Below are 23,167 nucleotides of genomic sequence, written 5' to 3' on the forward strand. Positions count from 1 at the left end.
CAGCTGTGGATCATTCAGGTAACAACATAGTATTAAAAATCAAGTGTATGTAAACTTTTGAACAGGGTCATTTTTATAAATTCAACTACTATTCTCTCTTGTGGACTATATGCAAACATCTTTAATGTGAAATATCTTATTCAGGTCAGTACTAAATAAAAAATAAAATAATATGCATTTTTCATCATCCCTTTTATTTTGGCAAAATAATTAACATTTTGCAGATTCTGCAAGGTGTATGTAAACTTTTGACTTTAAATGTATATAGGTAAAATAACACTATTGATAATTTTGCCATGTAACATGAATGAGGGTATGACAGGGTGTTTACTGTTTTGTCATTTACCTGTTTACCAACTAAGAACATTGACCAAGATTTAGCACACTGTTTATAATAAGGTATGTGCGAGAAGAGCTACAGTCATACCAGGCGAAAAGAGCAGAAGCAGATGCTACACACGCCACAATTACACCCATGCAGTACAGTTACAAAGCTTAAATTTAGATAGTACATGCCTTTATGCAAAAATAACTGTAATTTGCAGGAGGCGTTGCTGAATTAAAGTATAGTGTAGCTGCTTCTTTTTGCACTTGGGTCATTCCTCTGGAGCATACATAAGACTTTCAGAAATTAAATGTCTGGTCCAACTGAGGCCTTTAGCTTTATTAAATGTCTTGATTTATCTGAAAAAATGACAAGAAATTGAAGAGGATGGAAAAGTTAGATTACCTGAGAATGAGCTTCTTTAAATTCTTCAAGTTCTTGATGTTCTTTTTATTTTTAGGCTTTTTGCCTTTACTTTAGGGGTCTGAGACAGGCTGATAATGTCCAAGGTTGGACTCAAACTTGTGTCCCCAGCTATATATATATTTTTTTTAATATCATAGTTTCCTATGCAAGTTAGGACTACTGATGTCTGTTCTACAGGTTTCCTCATTAAAACTGACACTTCCTGGAAGATGATGCCATTAACAAACTGGTTTGTTTTATTTATTGCTAGTCTACTTCAACCAAAGTAGTAAACTAATTTAAAGTTTGTGTCATAAGGATAATAAATAAGCTTTCTATTGATGTATGGTTTGTAAGGATAGGACAATATTTAGCCGAGATGCAACTATTTGAAAATCTGGAATCTGAGGGTGCAAATAAATCGCCTAAATATTTAAAGAAAATCGCCTTCAGAATTTTCCAAATTAAGTTCTTAGCAATGCATATTACCAATTAAAAATAAATTGGGATATATTTATGGTTGGAAATATCTTTATGGGACATGATCTTCACTTAATATCCTAATGATTTTTGGCATAAAAGAAAAATCGATTATTTTCCCCCATACAATGTGTTTTTGGCTATTGCTACAAATATACCCATGCTACTTAAGACTGGTTTTGTGGACCAAGGTCACATTGCCTTTTTTACGTGATATTCTATGATTTTTCTTATTCTAATCTTTAAATGTTTTATATTTCATCCACTATAACCGGGATACGAAATGCACTGCATAACATCAGTGACCCATTTAATGGGAGCTTTTTATTCTTATCATTTAACCACCAACTGTTTTCGACCACTTTACTGTTTTGAGGACGTGTGTGCTTTCATAAGCGGTCATAGCTCACATCTAAATTTCAGTGCGAAAGTTCAAATTGTACATTAATTTGATACAAAAAGATTACAGACACATTCCCAAACACTGTTCAATCACCAGTCGGCGGTTATAGTTGTGTAAAACCTGGCTGAGCAGCATAGCGCAGTTTGAGCTGCAGCAGTAAAGCTACACCGCGCATCTACCTGACAGAAAGAGAGAGAGAGAGAGCAAAAGAAAGAGAGCGCGCTCCAAGTGCAGCTTTCAGGGTTGGCAGCAGAGCGCGCGAACAGAGCGTGGAACGCGGAATTTTGGGCAAAATTACCGCGAACTCAAACATCAGTAGACGCTCAGAGGGAAGCGAACGACAACGCTCGACAACGCCTATTTCTCCGAAACGCTTAAATTACCCGGTAAGTCTTCGTGTGTATACTAATTCCACGCAACTGTTGTGGCTCAATGCGTATTTTTGTTCCCCAAACGACTTTCGCAATAGAATATGTTAGTTTTGTTTAACAGACCGCGCTGCCATTTTTTTTATTTCTTTAGGAAATGACTTCACCTGTTACTAAAACTAGCGGGTAGCACAAACTCTTTCAGAACTTTAAGAGGTTCCGCGTCACAGTCATAATGTTTGTATTTAACGTTACATATTTATCTCCAGACTTGAACTACCGTCAGGTGAATTTGGTCAGTTAAGCGTAAATAGGATGTCAGATATGTTTATATCAAACCCAAATCACTGCGTATGCTGTGCGCAAGTGGACACTGCGGTTTATCTCGTTTGTTATTTCCATAAAGCAAAACCTGTCTTTTTCAAGCAAGTTCTGTAATTCATCAGTTCATCTTTAGTTGATTTCTTGAATGTTCTGAGTGCAGTCGACTCTAAGTTGAACTGTCCTGTTTGTTAGATGACAAAAGTGCATTGTGGTCAACAATATCCAAGTCATTTGTTAAAACAGGTAAATCCTTGCTGGTGATAAATATTGTACATGGGTGCTCATTGCTTACAGAGTTGCTGTTATTAGATTTGAAATGTATTTTGTGTTTTATTTTTGCAGTCTGTGACGTCATATACCACCTGTAGCTTATGAGTGTAGTTAATGAGTGGGGTTTCGTTTTGGATAACTAAAACATTGATATAATATTCCCATATTTATATTCCTCAGATTTAATAGCTTTTAGAAATGTACCACTACTAACACTAATGAAAAATGGAAAATTTTGTCATCTACTTTACCTTACCTTTACCTAGCAACTCACATAACATGTCAGACAGTGCATGTCTATATATGTATGCGTGGTATACACAAAAACGCGCATATGTGACCCTGGACCACAAAACTAGTTATAAGTGGCACAGGTATATTTGTAGCAGTAGCCCAAAATACATTGTATGGGTCGAAATGATCGATTATTGCCAAAAATCTAAGTAAAGATGTTCCATGAAGGATTACAATTGTAAATTTCCTACCATAAATATATCAAAACTTCATTTTTGATTAGTAATATGTATTGCTAAGAACTTAATTTAGACAACTTTAAAGGTGATTTTCTCACTATTTAGATTTTTTTTTTTGCACCCTCATATTCCAGATTTTCAAATAGTTGTATCTCAGTCAAATATTGTCTTATGTATGATGATGTATAAATCTCAGTTTCAAATAATTGACCCTCATGACAAGTGGTCCAGGGTCCATTTTGCACTTTTTTCATGTTTTGTTTCCTATACATTAAATGTTTATTTTTATGTTTATAAAGGTTTTTTCGTGGTACTGGAGCTTAACTTGTATTTAACCTAGAGCTTTCCATTAAATGCTCTCAACCTGTAATTTAGCGGTCACAGTATTGTTTGGGAGGCCATTATTTCTTATGTAACAGTCAATGATTGTTAGTGCTAGTTTATTATTTTTTACTCATGAAAGAGGAAGTTTTTTTTGGTCAGTTTGTATTGTGTATCCACCTTTAATTCTAATTAACAACCTGTAGTTTTTAAGGAAGTCCATCTATTTTTTACAGTTTATGTTGATGATGTTATGGCATCAGTAGACAGAATATAGCAGAGCTGACCTTGCTCTCTGTGGCTCCCATAGAAGATCAGCACAAAGAAGCCCGGACACTGTGTTTGTGTCAGTGTCGGTACGGTATGTGTGTGTGTGAATTCAACCCACGGGCTAAAACACCACCCACCACCTCTGTTCAAAACACCATCCTGTTCTCCAGAGCTCTTAGCAGGGCCCGTCATCCCTTTATATAACATAACACCTGGCCCACCTCCACCCCCAGCCAACACCCGCACTGCACCGGAGGTGATAAACAAGAGCACCACCACCACCCCTCCCCGCTGCAGATTTTCCAAAACTAAATCAAAACAATGCACTTGTATAATGGCTGACCACTGGCCACAGTAGTTGGAGGTGTCAGATCTAGACAGACCTTCCTATTTTTAGTCAACAACCTGTTGATCAGTTGTGGTTCAGGTGGCAAAAAATACAGCCAAACCAATTGCAATCTAGTGATTAGCTGTTAAGAGGTCCTTTTAATTGTGCCGTTTCCACTATTCAAGTGCCTGTTGTGGAACTATTAGTGTCAGAATTGTAGCTATTTGTAAGTGATTTTTTTAAATAAAATAATTGTGGTTTAACTATTTTTTTATATGAACTACCATTTAAAAGTTCAATAAGATTTTAATTCAAAAGGAATTATTAACATATTAAGGATGCATTAAATTAATCAAAACTGGCAAAGAATTTATAATGTTACAAATGATTTCTATTTCAAATAAAAGCTGTTCTTTTGAACGTTCTATTTATCAAAGAACATCTATTCAACAAAGAAAAATTTAGTTTTCACAAAAATACTAAAAAGCACAGCTATTTTTAACATTCATAACAGTAAATGCACAAAATATGCATAATTTCTGAAGGAACATATGGAATTGAATCCTGGAGAAATTCCTGTTGAAAATGAAGAAACAAGAAAACAGTTACACTACTAGTCAAAAGTTTTTGAACAGTAAGATTTGTAATGTTTTTTAAAGAATTCTCTTCTGCTCACCAAGCCTGCATTCATTTGATCCAAAATACAGCAAAAGCAGTAATATTAGATTAATCATGTCTTCAGTGTGACAGGGTCCTTCAAAAATCATTCTAATGTATATATTATTATTATTATTATTATTATTATTATTATCAATATTTAAAACAGCTGAGTAAATTTTTTCAGGATTTTTTGATTAATAAAAAGATTAGAGTCCGTGTAATTTTTGGTTGAAAGAAATTATAGAAATTTTATGCTTTTTTTAGCAAGGATGATTTAAATTGATCAAAAGTGAAGATAAAGGCATCTGTAATGTAGGGCTGCACGATTAATCGCACAATGTTGTGAGGCGCATTTAGTCAATGAAGCCGGTACTTTGATCAATAGTAAATCTCCATCACCTGCGTTCAGCTGGAGTGGCAATTCATACACACAGCCTTAAATCACTTACAAGCTACGCCAAATCACGCTCTACTAATCAAACTACCGGCTTCATTGACTAAACGCGCCTCATAACATCGATTAATCATGCAGCCCTACTGTAATGTTACTAAAGATTTTAGATAAATGCTGTTCTTATAAACTTTCTATTCATCAAAGAAACCTGAAAAAATTCTACTGTTTTCTACATAATAATAATAATAATAATAATAAGTTTTTTTTTGAGCAGCAAATCAGAATATTAGAATGATTTCTGAAGGATCATATGACTGGGGTAATGATGCTAAAAATTCAGCATTGAAATCACAGGAATAAATTACATTTTACAATATAGTCAAATAGAAAACAGTTATTTTAAATAGTAAAAAATATAAAATAAATGCAGACTTGGTGAGCAGAAAAGATTTCTGTAAAAGAACCATTACAAATCTTACTGTTCAAAAACTTTTGACTGCTAGCGTATATCAAATTGTAATTTGACACAGTGAGCATTAGAGTTTTTTAATCACCATGATGAAACACCATTTAATCTCCTCTCATTTTAATTCCCAGTCTTGGTAATTCAATTAAACTAGTTTAAAGTTGTTTTTGGAAATAGTGATTATAATATAGTGATTATAATTGTATTCTAATAAAAAAGCTCTAAAATATTTAATTGGATATAAATAGTCTAAAACAAGAAATTAGCTAGAAAAGTACAGTCTTTATTTTAGTCTTCATCCACAAATCAAGAATAACTGCCATAATAAATGCCATAGAAATTCATTGATTCAAAGCTTTATAAAGAAGAGAAAAATAAAGCAATTTATTCAAATGAAAGCCATTATGTAAAATTTGCTATAGAATTAATAAATTCATAGCATTAATAAAATTAAATACTTTTTGATTATTGGTTGGATTATTGTTGCAAAAGTTGATAGTCTTGTTTTGTTTATTTTTACTTTTCAGTTTTATTCTAATCTGTACAGAACTTTGGGCAACCGTGGTTGTTTTTTTTTTAAAATGTGTTTTATAAATAAATATTGTGTTGTATTATATTGTTTTCATTGTGTCTGATGAAGAAATAAAATGGCAAAAAACAATCAACTTTGTCTTCAAGCAGCAGTGCTGTTGTAACCTGATTTAGTTTAAATCACCTACTTTACACATGAACATATCTATAAAATAAGTGCTTAGCACGGTGTCACTTTTGCCATAGCCAGGAGAGAGAGAGCTTTTATCATGGGAGAAACGTCACTGAGATGCAGTCTGCGTATGTTTGAGATGGCGAGATCTCGTCTGTTTTATTTCTGTCTAAATAGAAACCTCTAGTTGACACCAAATTCCCTGGAGCTGCTTCTAAGCTTATAAAATAAGAGGACGAATATCACTGTGTCTGTGTGTGTGCCTGTGAATGAGAGAAGCTGAGAGGCAAACAGAGAGATTGGAGTAAAAAGACAAATAATAGGACAGAATCTACAGTTTCTGAATTTTATGGGAGACCTTGTTTAAAAAAAGCGTCACACACGACACATGCCCTCGTGACCTAGATTCATGCCCCTGGAGTGTCTCAATCTGTCCTGTCTCTTGACAGAAAAGACACTTATTTAGAGACTGATAACTTTATTTAACATGACTATGACATGTAAGCAACTGGTGCAAATGTGTGCAAACTGTTACACTGTCACATTATTTTGTGAGAAAAACTACCTAGAAAATACAGTAACTTTCATTTAAGGACAGCAACTTGGCTTCAGAGATCGCTTTAGTGTCCAAGTGTCAGATATACAGGGGAATGTAAAATGAAGATGTTAATTAATATTTCACCAACCCATACATTTCATGTAGTCAACATTTCCATCATCATCTGGGGATGCATTAGTCCATGCAGGTCTAATGGAGGTGGACTCCGGTCTAGTGGATTTGAGTCATTAGTTTCACACGAGTTCAAGGGACATTAAAGCACCACATCTGCGTAATACTTCCAGTAACAGTAGATAATAGTTCTCGTAGGAAGTCCATTTATTTTTGGTATTAACATTAGCTTGAGTGCAGTTTAATTAGATGCTCAGTAGGATTTCATTCATCATATTATCTTTCTTCTTGATGCAGTGTTGGTCTTCATCCAGTTTCTGTCTTTGTAAATCAGGTCTCATGTTGGTTTTTAATTAGGGGTTAGACTTTAATTGATTCTCTTTTTTAGATTTAGATTTATAACAAGGGTTTGGGTGAGCAGTAAGAATATGGAAGACCGGTGTCGTAAAGCTCAGAGGGATGTGTTTTATCGCATTACCAGCAATCAGGAGTTATTGCTTGCTGCTAACATACCCATCACAGATTCCCAAAACTAGCTGTAACTCAACAAGAGAGCAGTCTGATGTAAGACTTCCAAGTTAGAGCTGGAGAATTTGAGACTTCTCTTGAGAAGTGTTGTTGTGGTTCTCTCACTGCAAGCTAATACTTGAAAAGCAGCCATGGAATAAAATAGAGCAACATCTTTGCTTTTATAGTCTGTTGGAATCCAGAAGCTATTGCTTTTTCCCTCCTTTTTTGTTGCCTGGGAAACGGTGTTATCATGAGGCGGGTGCTTGTTGTTAAGTGATCCACCCTCAATATTTTGCGGTGGAAGCATGCCCAGAACAGCCAGGAAATTAAGTTAACTGAGCAGTTCTCTGCGTTTGGTGCCGTGGCATATCTCATTTCTGTCATGTCTCATTTTCTGAGAATTATGGGATGCACAGAACTTACTACTAAAAAACCAAACAACTTTCTTTTACCACTGATGATGCAAAGCCCTCTTGTTTTCCAATTTCAGATACCTTTAGAGATCATTTTTCATGATCCAGTCAATTCCTGTAGAATAAACATTTCATGTTTTATTTATCTATTTATTTATTCTTTTATATATTCTTTGCACTGATACTTACAGACTTTTTTGGAGGAAACATTGCACCGCTTTACGTCTTTCTTTAACCCTCTGGGGTCAAAGACCGCACCAGTCTGTCTCATTTTTTTCTTGATGACCGCAAAGAGAACTAAAAATACTCTGTCATTTTTGATTGTATCAGATAAGAATAAAGTATCACTTGAAATAGGGCTGTGCAATTAATTGAAATTCAGTTTTGATTTCGGCTTCAAATGATCATGAAAATACAGTAATCGAGATGAAACGATTATTGCACCGCATTCTTCTGCTTTTCCAGTGATGATTTTTATAAAACTGGGTGTGCTTGATTTATTAATGTTTCTTTGATGTTGTGTTTTTAAAAGCGCAAAAGAAAACTTGCACTGTTCTGTGTATGCACTTAGAGATGGAGCAGAACAAGGACATGTAAAGTTATCTTTTATCTCAAGAAGCGCCTAAATGGTCAAATATTTTAAAATTACATTATTAGTAGTTTAGTATAGTAGTATAGTAGTTTCAAATTATTTTAAAATTTGAAACTACAAAGGGTCTACTTTTATTTGTGTATAGTCATAATAACAACAAAACAATGTGCTTTTTGTAAAACAAAGGTTGCACTCCCTACCCTCTAGGTCTCTGTCACCTCTCTTAACAGACATGTAAATAAAACAACCTGAATATGAATATGTATTTAATATCCCCTAACTTTCCAGCAATTCTCAACAAATTAGTTTGTAGCAGTTTAAAGATTCAGTCTCTTCAAACCCCTCCTTTTTCGGTGTGCCTACTCTGCTCTGATTGGTCAGATGGCCCAGTCTGTTGTGATTGGTCCATCACATACAGCATGTGTCAGAAACGTTATTCCAATTGCTGTAGTTTTGTATTTTGTACGCTTGATAGAAAAAATAAACATCTATTGTTTATCATACTTACAGGTTGTGATTCAGTGGAGCCAGCTGGTACAAATAAACTGGGTACTGAGCCATCTTTCAAGAGCAATTGTTTTGTGAATCCCGAGTTGAACTCCTCGAGATTAGAGAAGCAGTCATCAGTAAAATGATGGATCAAATTGTTTGCGCCTGGACAATGTAGAACGTAGGCAGGAATTATGCAAATATGTTATCCCGTGTTGTGTAGCTGATTCATATTACTAACGACCCGTTCAGGCTGTTTACAACTTTGCTGATCGTTTACATTCACATACAGATACATTACACACTGCATGAAAGGCAATACTGGAAATGCCATAATAGGGGCACTCTAAGTGTTTTGTCTCCTGCAGTTGAAAAGGCAGTATTCAAAAACTATGCCAACAGTAAAACTGAGAAAAATTCCTTCAACTGCTTTCACATTCTGTTTTCTCTGAATCTGAGCACAGTTGAGCCAAACCCATCTGTCACAGGATAGATCATAATCTAAGAAACTTGATTTTGGTCCTAACTCAATTTTGACAAAACATGTAGGCCTAGAAACGGCATTTTGCCTTGCTCAAGTACAATGGGATTTCTAATCCACTCTCAAAAGTCTGGAAGTTTTGAAAGAGATTTTTGTGAGTCTTTAAACGTCGAATTGTTTATGTGCATTGTGCAGTGCTGCGCAATGACCAGCTCCGCCCCTCTTGAATCCACCAGCCCAACTACTGCTGGCTGTAGTCTAAAGCAGCCGCACTGTACTGTACCACTGCATTTATGTATGACTGTAACCAAGGCAACAAACAACGTAAGGAATGGAATGGACAGATTAACCGACTGGGTGTAAAGAGAATCTAGGGTTCTTAATACGCACATAATTCCTCCAATTAGCCGGTCCTCATGGACACAACGCAAGTCTTTTTGGGAAGGGTCTGACAGCAGCAGCTTGTTTGGTGTTGTGGAGGTATTAGACAGGTAAGATAAGATCCACTGCCCTCTTTAAAGCTTGTATTGTGTTCTTTGATGTTGTCCGCTGAGTCTCGGGAATGTTTTCGCGCACACTCCATATCACCGTTTACACTACAAAAGTACATTGTTGCATTTTAATGTGGGTGAAATGTGTTTATTTATTGTGTAGTGAGTTCCAGTGTTATCATTTGTGTCAGAATTCTCCTTGGTGTAACATCAGAGGGAGTTTTTTTTGTGTGTGCGTCTTGGTGCTGTACTAAGCCATCTGGCACCTACTGTTTCACCACAGCTTGATAAGATTCACCCTTTGAAGAGACCTATAAATCCTGCTGTCTGTTAGGCCTGTGGTGGCCATCTACAGACCTCTATCTTCAGAAATCTGGTGTGTTGCATTATTTAATAGTGGAACGTGAGATATGTGTTTTTGACAGATTATGAGAAATTCTGTTCTGAGGAGCTTGTGTTTTAAATGTATCGTCCAAGAAAACAAAAAAGATTTTTGTTGGATAATTACTGTTGGTTTTGTTAACAATGTACTTGGCAGAAAACAGCTTCATATTTCAAAATTTGTTTAGTTCAGTTGAGTCACACCTTCCTCAGATTACTTGCTTTAAAGGTGAAGTTCACTTCCAGGTTGAAAATGTTCTGATAATTTATTCACCCGCATGTCATCCAAGATGTTCATGGCTTTCTTTCTTCAGTTGAAAAGCAATTAAGGTTTTTGAGGAAAACATTCCAGGATTTTTCTCTATATAGTGCACTTAAATGGTGGCTAATGGGTTTCAATGCAGCTTCGAAAGGGCTCTACATGAACCCAGCTGAGGAATAAGTGTCTTTTCAAGTGAAACAATTGTTATTTTCTAAGAAAATTTTTTACTTTTAAACCACAAATGCTCATCTTGCACTGTGCAATAACTCATTTTCTTGGAAGTAAAAATTTCCATCTCACTGGACTGATGGTTAACTGTGGAGGAGTGACAGCTCAAAGACATGAACTAAAACCTTGATTTGAGTTGGCAAAGAGAGGTTATTTTTCCTTTCTTTTTCAAACAGCTCTAATGTTTAATGTATTACTATTTAAAAAAAATCATTTTGACAAGCTCCCAGAAATGGACAAAAAAGACTGAGACGTCCTTATTAAAAAAGTCTGAAAAGAATAGTTCATATTCAGTGGCTAATGCAAATGCAAGGTGTATTTTTCCTCATTTGAGTCATATTATGAATAGCTGGCATTACTTTCACTGCACATCATGAATCCGAGTATATGTCACAATATCATTGTGAAGAATATTGTGGATAATGTGGTAAATAACACTAGATAAAAGTGTTTTTGCTGTGGTGGAAATGATAAACAAGTAAATGAGTTGTGAGCTCACGGTAAATGGGTTCTGTGCTCTGAATGTAGATTAGCTGGGGTCATATAGGGTTTATGCAAATGTCATTCCTCCTCCTGATTTATGTAAATCAGTGTGGTATTTATGTAATGTATTACCACAATTGAGTGTAATAGCTCATAAAGATTGTAAGCTTGAAGTCTTAGGTCTTCTGCTAATGTCCGTCATTAGTTCATAGCCCTGTGGGAAGGTCACTTTAACAATTGGACTTTCGAAAGCACAACAATGTAGTATAAGTAGGCCTACATTTGACTTTCTGTCAGTTTGATATTAAATAGCTTCTATGCTTCATTCATTTTTGAAAAACTAAAGTTAAAGGTCCACTGAAGTGCCTTGAAACACGCAGCGTTATTCTATGTGGTGACGTACTTTTAACTGAAACAAAAACATATCGCCCAGCCCCGCCCACTAATTTTGAATAGCCAATAGCGTTCCATTTATATCTGCTCGGGCAAGAGCCGTTGAGCTCTTGTAAGCTTGTAAATTTGTAAGCTTATGACAGCCACAGACTAATAAATTACCCCACAAATTCAATATCAAACTTGCTAAAACGAAATAGTAATCATTATCATGCTGAGGCTGTGTAGTTTAATATATGCCGACCGCACATATGAGCGCTTATGATCTCCTCCGCGTCTCTGTGTAGGGGGCGGGACACTACGGACTCTACAGAGCATTTGATTGGACAGAACGTTTGATGAGAAACTGAAGTGCACGGTGATAGCATCCAAATCCTTGATTCATATTGGCGGAAGTGACGAGACTGTAAGTTTTGAATGCCCATATCTTGTAAATGCGAAATTTGTCTTTGTTTTGCAGCACACTAGCTTATAGATGACCTTAAGGCTAATATATTCATACTAAAAGCCAAAAAACGTCTCAGGTTACGTATGTAACCCTAGTTCCCTGAGAATAGGGAACGAGACACTGCGTCCTCTAGAGGGCGCTTTTGGGGAACGCTGCAGCGTGCCTCGAGTCTGAAGAATGCATAGAAAAACTACATGAAATGGCCGGCGCCAGCGTATGACGTCACCGCGGCGCGTCAGTCGCTGCCGTTGCGTCACTACCGGGCGACCATAACATAAAAGAGGCGCCCGTGCAACACAATACATCTTCAAAGTCTGAAGCTTTACCGTCCGAAGCATGGCGAGGAAGCCTAGAGGACGCAGTGTCTCGTTCCCTATTCTCAGGGAACTAGGGTTACATACGTAACCTGAGACGTTCCCTTCCGAAGGGAACTCTCACTGCGTCCTCTAGAGGGCGCTTTTGGGGAACGGTATACCAACACTGCCATGCTGAGGGGAGTGCATGCTAAGCCAGCGAGCACTAAGCAACAATTCTGAGAGGAATTGCCCCTACTAGGACGTGGTGACGGCTGTCAAAACGTTACCCCTCCCGGCCAGAGGCCTGACCTGTTACCCACTTACAGACTGGGTAGAACCCAGGGCACAGCTCAGGCTTGGAATTATAGTAATTCCTTCTGAGGGAAACGGCTAAGCTTCGATGGAAACTTAGACTTGTCAGAACCAGAAACTACCGCAACATAGGGCCTAGTTCCCTCAGGAACTGGCTCCCATAAGAGGGCAGAAACCTGTCCTGGGTCCGTTCAAAGGGCCACTAGTAGTGGCGCGCCCCAATAGTGGATGGTCAGCAGACATCAGCTAAGATATCAAAGGAGTCGAACCCAGGGAACCGGGGTTGTAAGCCGACTTCAATAGATGGGAACAAGGCAAAGCGTGTGACCCATACCAAAAAGGATTTAAAAGAGGAACTCAAACTTGGTGGGAACCTACCAACACGTGGATTTTATAGAAGTGCCCCAGGTGTGTGTGCACTTACCACACTTGTGGTTTTAACTGGAAGACGCCCAGGCATAGCGTGGGACGCTTACCGACATGATCGGATTTAAGGGGAGTGTTTTCCCAGGGGGTTTCACTATCAGCTCCATGCCGTCTGAAGAGACAGAAAGGGTATGACCCAGATGGTGAGGGGATTGCCACACTAACCCTCCCCTGGACAGAAGCTCGCAAGCTATCTGTCAACAGAGATGAACATGGAGCTGAGACCATCCTGAAATGGTGGACGATAGTAGAGGACAAAAATCCTGACCCTGATCCACAGGGAGGATCGCTTCTCCAGAAGGGGGCACTGCTGTCTTTTAGGGAACCCTTAATGAAAAGGGGGGAAGCGTGCACAGCCCGGTCCACGCGACCTGTATGAAGGTCTGGCAATCTCACGAAGGTGGGTTGGCGCTCATAGAAGACCCTTCCCAGAAGGGGAGCTGCACAACCGAACAGGAGCGAATGCTCTCACTGTTACCCTTCATAGAGGGGAGCATACATCCAGAATAAAGGCTGGAGAGTAGAAACCTGAAGCATGAAGGTCAAGCTCCTACCCTGGGAAACAGGGAGGAGAACTTGGCCACCAAGGAGTGGTGCTTTTATAAGTGAACCCTGGAAAGGGGGCACGCCAACATCCTTGTAGCAGATTCATAACTCTCAAGGGTCTGTCCCTGGTAGATTCCTACCCTCAGGAGGGAGGAAACATTCCGTCCTAGGAAGTTGCTCTGAAGGAAACCCTGAATTAGGGGAGGTCAGGTCCGTTCCAGCAATCCTGCGCACAGGGAGGAACGCGAGCTCTTAACCTTAACAAAACCCATTCCTCAGAAGGGGGAGCACTCAGTCCTGGGAAGTTGCTCTGAAGGAAACCCTGGATTAGGGGAGCTCAGATATGTTCCAGCAATCCTGCGCACAGGGAGGAACGTGAGCTCTTAACCTTAACAAACCCTTTCCTCAGAAAGGGGAGCACTGTTTGCCTTGAAAGTTTCTGGGAAGCTCCGGAATGAATAAGGGCAGCTTCCTAGTTCAGACACTTCGTAAACCTTTCCTCAGAAAGGGAAGTGGAACTAGGCCTGGGGGGCGAGAATCGATCCTAGAGTGACGGCTTTCTAAGGTGTTAAACACCGAAAGATGCTCAAACCCTCTGTAGGGGAGACATTCGTCAGCCTGGGTGTAGATCCTACATCAAGTGCTGCCTCAGCCCTCAGGCTTAGAATGAGGCGACTTGAAGAGAGTCACAAAGTGGCACTCAGATTTACATAAAAACCCCTTCCTCAGAAAGGGGAGCGCACACCAAATGGACCGAGAATCAAGACCCCAGCTGGAAAGCATGTCACCAGGTGGAGCTCAAATAAGAACCTTTTCCGCAGAAAAGGGAGCAACCAAACCTGCTCCGGGTTCGCAGCGAGCACTCCGGTCTGCTGCACTCCTATTCAAGTGAACGCCTGTCTCAACAGGTGTAGACACTCAGTTTCCATGGAAACCGTATTTAGGAGAGGACACGAAGCGGATCCTCGCACGCAGGCCGTCTGCAACAGAGTTAAACATACTAGTGCAATCTTAACCATAAATATCTTAAGATGCTTACCTAGGGAGAAAGGAAAATTTCCTTTTGCTCGTTTAACCACTGAAGGGGGAAGCCTGATAGTGCTGGAACAAGTGTTGTGTAGACGGACACCACCATACAACCGTTTGAAGGGAGGGGTGCTCCGTCGAGATGTTTCCACCTTTTTCTGAGGGAAAAATACAACACGCAACCTAACCCTGCAGGCAACACGCCTATCCAGCCATAAGGGGGGCGTAACTAGGGAGTTATGCTCCTGTCTCAATAGGGCATAAGTCTACACTAGGCCTGCAAAGGACAGCATAACCATATCAAGGGCAAACCCAGGAAAGACTTAGGGAGCTTACCTTGAAGAGGACAAGGTCCTCTGTGTAATGTATGCTGTAAGGGTTGGTTTACCGCACAGCCTGTGGAGTGGAGAGGGCAAAACACTGCCGTAACCTTAATCCATAGGATCAGAGGGGGGCGTCTGCCGTAGACTCGTCGTATTTCTTCTGTGGAGAGAGAAAACATACACAGGCCTGAGACAGTATGAAGTTCCTTCAAAGTAAAAAACGGATCATACTCACCCATTTAAGAGCATCCTGCTTCGTAGAAAGAGGCGGGACTCTCCTCAGAGACCGCCTGATTCCAGACCATCAGTAAATTAGGGTTCTATACAGGTAGAACCACCAAAGAACATCATAGGTCCGGGGAGTGCAGGAAGCTTAAATGGCGACAGGGGAATTAAAATGGCGACCCGACTGGCCCGAGGGAAGGAGAGGTTTTATTAGGTATTACTCTGACCCCTGCGAGAATTTTGTCTCGCTTGGATGACTTCCCTTAAATCCTGTCTGCCACCTCTCGATCCGCGTCGCCTCCTAGACCTGCTCGCAGGGGGAGGAGGAGCGCGGGATGCAACACTAGCCTTCTGCACCTGCCTCTGTTCCTCAGAAGGAGGCGGCGCAGGACCCCTGTGGTGTTCGGGCTGAGACCTGGGCCTTCGAGGGATAAAGGACTTGAAGGCAGCTGAGCGCGTCTTCGCTTCTCTGAACTTTTCAACCACCGTCTCGACGGAGGCACCGAAAAGCTCAGATGGCGAAACCGGTGCGTCGAGAAGAAAGCCCTTCTCTTTCCTCCCGATATCAGCCAGGTTCAACCACAGATGTCTCTCCGTAGCCACCATAGCCCCCATGGCCCTGCCCATATGGGTAGCGGCCTGCTTGGTGGCACGGAGAGCGAGATCCGTGGTGCGACGGAGCTCAGCCACCTGGTCAGGGGAAAGACCCTGACCGTTGTCCAGGTCTTTCAGCAGATCGGCTTGGTAGGCTTGGAGCACTGCCATGGTGTGCAGTGCACCCACCGCCTGACCTGCTGCTGCATATGCTCTGCCGTTCAGCCGGGATGTTAATTGCAGGGCCGGAGAAGGCAGAGAGGGAGTCTTGAGAGAGGAGGCCCGCCCTGTGGAGAGATAGCAGGCTAGCGTCTCTTCCACAGGGGGCATCTTCTCATAGCCGTGGTCACGCAATCCCTCGATATTAGCATAGTTCGCCATAGACGAACTATGAATGCGCGCCGAGTACGGCTTTTTCCAGCCCTTCTCGATCTCAGTATGAAGATCGGGAAGGAATGGGAGACTCACCGGAGCTGGGTGGTTATGGCCTGAAAGATACCGCTCGTCGAGGCGACCCCGCGGCGTTATCTTTCTAGCCCGCTTCCACGGCAGGTCGAGCCTGGCCGTGGCGCGGTCCATAACCTCCAGCAGCTCTTCATATGCAGGGCAGGAAGGTAGAGAGGATTCAGCCTCAGCGTCTTCATCCATCTCTAGCACTTCCTGTTCTTCTTGGGTGGAACCCAAAAGAGCACTTGCTCCTGGATCTGACGACGTCAGCGATAACGCATCATCATCAGCTAGGAGCCTGTCATCGTCTCCGGCTGGCAAGAGAGAGAGACCCTTCTCAAGTTCGTCAGCCAGTTCCACTTGCGAGCCCCACGAGCTCAGTTTCCTCCGTGCCTCGGCAACGGCAGGACCCGAACCGCGAGGGGCAAGTGAATGCTCATCTTTCCTCAGAAAGAGAGACAGACGAGACCGGAGCTTCTTCATAGGGAAGCGCTCACAATGTACACACAATGCCCCCTCAAGGACATCGCGTGTGTGCTCTTCGCCCAAACAGAATACGCAAAGCTCATGTGTGTCATCAGGTGTCAAATAACGAGGACACGGATGAACACACCGCTTAAACGACTTGCTAGTGCTTGCCATGATAGTAGTTTAAAGAAAGGATTCTTACCGTTTCTTCCAATGCACATCCAAACCGGGAAAGCTGAAGACAGCGAAGATGTATTGTGTTGCACGGGCGCCTCTTTTATGTTATGGTCGCCCGGTAGTGACGCAACGGCAGCGACTGACGCGCCGCGGTGACGTCATACGCTGGCGCCGGCCATTTCATGTAGTTTTTCTATGCATTCTTCAGACTCGAGGCACGCTGCAGCGTTCCCCAAAAGCGCCCTCTAGAGGACGCAGTGAGAGTTCCCTTCGGAAGGGAACTTTAATTTTGATTTCAGGGGGACTTTAATACATTTCTAAAACTACTTAAAAAGCAGATTGTACGCTTCTTTGTTTAGGAAATAGTTTTTTAGGTCATTTAAATGCGATTTTAAATGCAATTTTCTTTTAGACTGCATTTAGGTGGCAGCTTTATCGTTTTTGAGGCATCTTGATGTCTCAGGCTATAAACATGACAAATTTGGCCTTGATTAAAAGTTTAATACATATTTAGTCACCTAGCAGTTTTGTGTTTTTTTGGCAATAGTGTTTAAAGGAATGTGGCACATGTAGGGCTGAATGTACATTATCCCACTTATTACTAGGGTGAGGTAAAAAAAAATGTAGATTTCTTGATTTTAATCAGTTCTCATTTTTAAAAAACAATAACGATTTTTAAATCCAATGAATCAATTAGTCTAGCCTGTTTTCAGTTAATAAATTGAACATTGTAGCTTGCCTCCCATCCAGTTAATCATAATAAGCTTTGTGCTTTGTTAGTTTTGATATGAAACAAAGTCTCCGATTTCAAATTCTGTCCATTTTATTACAATATTAAAAGAATAAATACCGTTTTGGCGGTGTTTAATGTGGAGTGACAGATCGCTGTAGCACATGAACTGATCATCTCATCCACTTTAATAGCAGCTTCAGCACTAAGTAATGTGAATAAATGAAGGTATGTTAAAAGAAAGAGTACAACTTATTGAATCCGTATCCTGTCACATGTAATTGCTTATTCAGTGCTTTAAACACGGAAAGACGTCAATATACCAGCTTGTAAACAATATGTGACGTAACGTCATATGTACCTCAGAGAAAAACATATTTGATGACCGTAAACTTGTTAGTCAGCTAGAAAAATGAACTCTAGAGAGAAGCATTTTGCTAAATATATGCATCATATAACATATTTATTAAAATCTTTTACTTTCCTTAATATTTAAGTTGAATAAATCTATCAGGTTTTTATGACAGCCACCATTTAAATGTTTAAGTATAAATATTTCATAAGTAATTCAAAGTTAAAGTTAACTTTTAGTTTAGTTTAGTATTATAATTTGCAGTAATGTATATTTTACAGCATTAGTTCATTTAGTTTTCCTTGAGAACATTTTTCATGACCTATACCTGATATATATCCAAAATAATCGATATTGAATTTTATTAAATCAAATCGAAATGCAAACTTGTATATCATAATTGAATCAAATCGTGAAATTTGTGTTTTTTCAAATTTTAACTGTATATTATATTAAGCCTTTCTTTCACACAAAAAGGCAATTACAGTGTAAAATAACAAGCCTAGCAACAAGAAAAAGTCTTCAACAGTTATTTTCACTACAATCTATAAATGAGATGCAAGATGGTGCCAAAATATCTGAATATCTGAGTGCTGAATGCCATGATTTTTCAATCAGAATCAGGTATTCCAGAGACCTATGTAAAAAAAAAAGTGTTTATAATGTCCATGATTATACCTAATCATCATTCGTGGTATGATTGGGGACAATTCTGTTGTTTTTAATCAAGCCTCAGCTTTCATGGCCTGAGCACATTTACAACACACACACAAACATAATGCTATGATTGTGCCAAATGAGAGACACAACAACATGATGCACCATCAATTAGATTACTAAGTACCCATTTCTAAAAATAAACTCATCCATATGAATGTGTTTTGACAAATAATGTCTGTCTCCGTTTGTTGACTCACAGCTAATTGATGTTATGTCTCTTCATTTGTTTGATTGCGGCAAGAGAGCATGTTTTTTAGCTAAGAGGAGAATAAAACACACTTGTTATGGCCGATGGAGGCTTGATGGCCAATTTAGTGCAGTAAATGCTCAAATAGCACTTTGCTAATTGAACATAGACAGACACATAATGGAATTACAGGACAAACTGAAACAGGGTTATTGTAAGACACTGACATTAACATCTCCAATTTTTACAGGCAAATTTGTCTGTTTTTAAAATTCTTTTTCCTTTTCTTGTCCTTTCGCATATGTTTACTGTTTTTTGGTCAAAGGAAATGTTTTTATTGCTGAAATGTTTTAGAGTTTTCTCAGATTTGTAATGTATTTCTTGAATTTTTAACTTTGATGTCTGCAAATCTGAGCACAGTTTGACACATTGTTGGTCTTTTTCTCAGGAGAAATTGGGTTGTAGAGAGACAAATGTCTTCATTTGCTCTGTATTTAGTGTCATTGATGTCTAGAGCAGATCTCGTCTTTGTTTTATCTTTCTTGATAAGTGCTTTCAGCTTACTGGTAAGACAATAGTACGGTTAAACCGTCCAGGTAAACACATGGCATCAGACGAATGAATCTAAACATCATTATTTGTTTGAACAGTGCCGGCCCTGAAACACTTCCAAAATCGTATTTGATGTTAAGCTCGGTAGGTTGCTTTAGATAGGAACACTGTATGGCTTTGCAGAATGTCTTATAGAAAAGGCTGAGTGACAGCAAATGTAGACACGGCTGGCAGCTCAGCAGAGAGAGAGACAAACAATGCCCAAGGCTTCAAACTGAATGTTCAGCTTTGCAGAGCACAGACAGCTTCCACGGCGAGGAGACACATGCACGCACACAAATACCGACGCTGAATTGCATAATTTATCAGAAACAAGGTAAAGGGGTTATATTTTGTCTATCGCTTTCTAAAGACCAAATATGAAAAGCAGAGATTGCCCCTCTAATCCTCAGAAGAATTAGACGAGCAGCTAAATTTGTTCCCTGCTGATGGAAGTGTGAGTAACTTCTCAGCTAGCAACGTTTAGAGGAGTTTTTCATGTACAAATTTGCTCACCAGAAATATGTTCTCGCATCTGCCCTTTTACTGACTGTTCTCTGCCAAAAAGAAAGTGCAGCTGCCACTGAGACAGTATGATCCAAATTATTCTTTGATATGGTTATTGTGTTACCTAATGGACTCCATTCTGTTGTATTACTTGTAATGATTGCATTTTTGCATGATCCTCAGATGTGATACGACCATTTCTGAGAAAATAAAGAAACATTACAAATTAAATCCCTTAATATCTCAGTTGTTTTTCCTAAACAGCTGCAAGTTCAAATGGAGAGCAAATTGAGACGAATTTAGGTGTTTTTGGAATCAAAAGTTTTCAGTGTAAACTGAAACATTGAACATTTCTTAACAAATTCTTCCAAGATAATCTGACTTACGCTTTAAAAATTCATTTTATAGCCTCTAATAATTTTTTTTTTGCAATGTGTTGATACAGAAATGTCCTGCATAAAAGTAATTGAGTTTCTGATCATCCTTTGTTTAGCTAATGCCTTACTGAATTTTAGAGATGCAACGGCCATCTGTTGGAACTGACTGGTTTTTGCTCAAAAACCCACAGTAGCAACCTGCTTTTTTGTTTTATTTCAGCCAATCTCTTAGTCTTTTCCAGACTTGCACACGAAATTCAATAACTTCCCAAAATGTAATTTGTTTGGGACAGAGAAGGGACTTGCTGAAGATGAGAAAATACTGTCCCAGGCAGTGCAAAGCTCACTGTTCTCAATGTGTGAAATATTGGAAGAAAATTCTAAATATTAAATTGGGAGTGGGGGTTTATGTGAATGTATCTCTGAAGGGAACTGACTGTCTTCAAAAAAGTTTTAATGGCATTTTCTTTTAATCTTTTCTCTGTATAATGCCTAATAATGTAGTGTTTTTGAGCACAGTGATGAAAATGAGGCTGTGTGGGATAAACCTACAATCTTTACAATGTATACAACTGTATAAAGTTCCTAGATTATGTATTTTTCAGTAGATTTTGTCTACTGAAATCTTTTTTTTGTTTCTCCAGAAATACTGTATGTTAAGCCAGCTGAACAATGTGTATGTTGTTAAACAACTAGGGCTTTATCGATAAAATATTGATTTCTTGATTTTAATTGTTTCTTATTTTTACAAAACAATATCGGTTCTTAAAATCCCATTGATCAGTCTAGCCTGTTTTCAGTTAATGAACAGAACATTTTAGCTTGCTTCCCTTCCAATAAATCACAATGAGCTTTGTGCTTTGTTTGTTTTAATATGTAACCAAGTCTCAGTTTTCAAATTCTGTCCATTTTATTACAATTTTTAAAGAATTATTACTGTTTAATGTGCAGTGACAGATAGCTGTAGTATCCTCCACTATGATACATTTAGAGCACAAAATAAAGATGAATAAACATCTAAAAGTATGTTTCAAAAAAAGAGTATAACTTTTTGAAATCCATGTCTTATTTGATTGTTCATTCACTGTTTAAAACGTGGAAAGACGTCATTATAAACAGTGTCACCTAGCATCACATTTACCTCAGGAAAAAAACATATTCAGTGACCATAACCTCGTTGTTCATGTAGAAAATTTTATGCATCATACTACATATTAATTTTTTACTGGTCTTCAGTGTTTAATGTATGTTTGAATAAATCTATCAAGGTTTCTATGACAGCCACCATTTAGATGTTTTTATTTCAAAAACCTAATTAGAGTAGAAATATAATAATGTCATTTAAAGTTAACTTTTATTTTAGTTTAGTGTTGTAATTTTAACCTTCAAAATTATAGTGATGTACCAACTGACTCATTAATATTTTACAGCATTAGTTGAGAGATATTTTTGCCATGTACTGTACCTAATATATATCCAAAATAATCAAAGCATAATCAAATCGAATCATGAAATTTGTGTCAAAACCCAGCCCTATCTACCATATTTTTACCGTAAGTGTGGGCACGGCCATTTATAAATTGAATGTGTCTGGCTTATGGTCTCATTCGCTTCCAGCTGTTTTTAGCTGTACAAAACAGCTCGTTTTGCTGCTTAATATTGCAAACTGGTGTGTTTTTTCCATGTTATTTTAATATATTATCTTAATTATGAAAACAATGGTTTGTAGTGAAGTTTTACCATTTATTGATCTGCGTTATCTTCTCGTTATTTTTCTACGGCAGCATGAACCGGAAGTCATGCGTAACACATTACCGGGAATTTTGGTATTGGTATTGGTATTTTGGATAAAACATGGTTTTAAAATCAAAATTGAAAAGTATACCTGGTTACAGAAAATACTAAAAAAGTGAAATAAATAAAAAACATGCCAGAAGCAAATAGAGCTAGTGTACGCAGTTACTCAAAACCGCTTATGCAAAACAGTAGCATGTGCACTAAACGCATCATTCCCAATTTAGTTTTTTAAACATCTCTTCTCCTGTTCTCCAAACTGTCTTTAAAGTGCTTCTCTGCCCTCATTACCATGCATGTATTGGCCTTGCAAAGCCAGTGTCTCCTGCAATCATAGGGGCCAAGGGGAGATTAATTAGAGACCTTGGTGCTCCTGTGACGGGCAAAGCAAACAGCCTCTCGCTCAGCCTGTAATTTATGTAATGCCTCCTTTACTGTGGATATCAGGAATGGCCTTTTTTTGGTCGATACTCTGGCGCTGGGTGGTAATGATGCTTCAGTCTGCTCTCCTGCCTTTTCTGGACTATTCTGGGAGAGTGGAGGAGAGAAAATAGGATGTTTTTTGTACTGTAACCTCAAACAAAGAGTTTCAGAGTAAGTTCAAGCCCGCCAGAGTTCAGAGGCGTGCGGTGCATGAGAACTATTGTGCTGGTTTTTGTCTTGCCTCTTTGTTAATGTTGAAAGCCCAAACCGTTTGGAGACAAAACTCTTGTCACATTATCCGGTGGAGCTTCAGCATGATTGAGGACTGTCATGGTGTTTGGCAAATTGTTGGGTCAGACCCGAGTAGCGGTGCAATTGTACTGCCAGCTTGATGTGTAATTGCTTGTTTGTGTGTGGTCTTTTTGTTGTTTGTTTCAGAGCATTGTACTCCGATAGATAATGGCTGTCCTCCCAGCTCTCAAAACAGTAAAGCAGACATTTTTAGAAGAATTGGCAACAGTTTTGAGAGTCTATAGGCTCTTCTGAGAAGATTAAACTAACGGAGTATCACATGATGTGCTGCATAAGGGGAATTTAGCACTGATAGGGGTCTGC

The 23,167-nt window shown here is 39.0% G+C and overlaps 1 protein-coding gene across 2 annotated transcripts in view; it reads left to right on the forward strand.

The window, feature by feature from the left end:
* Positions 1-1,756: 1,756 nt before the first annotated feature.
* Positions 1,757-23,167, forward strand: part of camkva (CaM kinase-like vesicle-associated a) — a 38,076-nt gene continuing 16,665 nt past the window's right edge. The window contains exon 1 of one of the 2 annotated variants that reach the window (XM_073852063.1): positions 1,757-1,999. The gene's annotated coding sequence lies outside the window, so the exon portion shown is untranslated. Of the gene's footprint in view, positions 2,000-9,714; positions 9,837-23,167 lie in introns of those variants that run through there. The other variant, XM_073852064.1, reaches the window with a different exon arrangement.

Source organism: Garra rufa, chromosome 12 (genome assembly GCF_049309525.1).
Source record: "Garra rufa chromosome 12, GarRuf1.0, whole genome shotgun sequence".
NCBI lineage: Eukaryota > Metazoa > Chordata > Actinopteri > Cypriniformes > Cyprinidae > Garra > Garra rufa.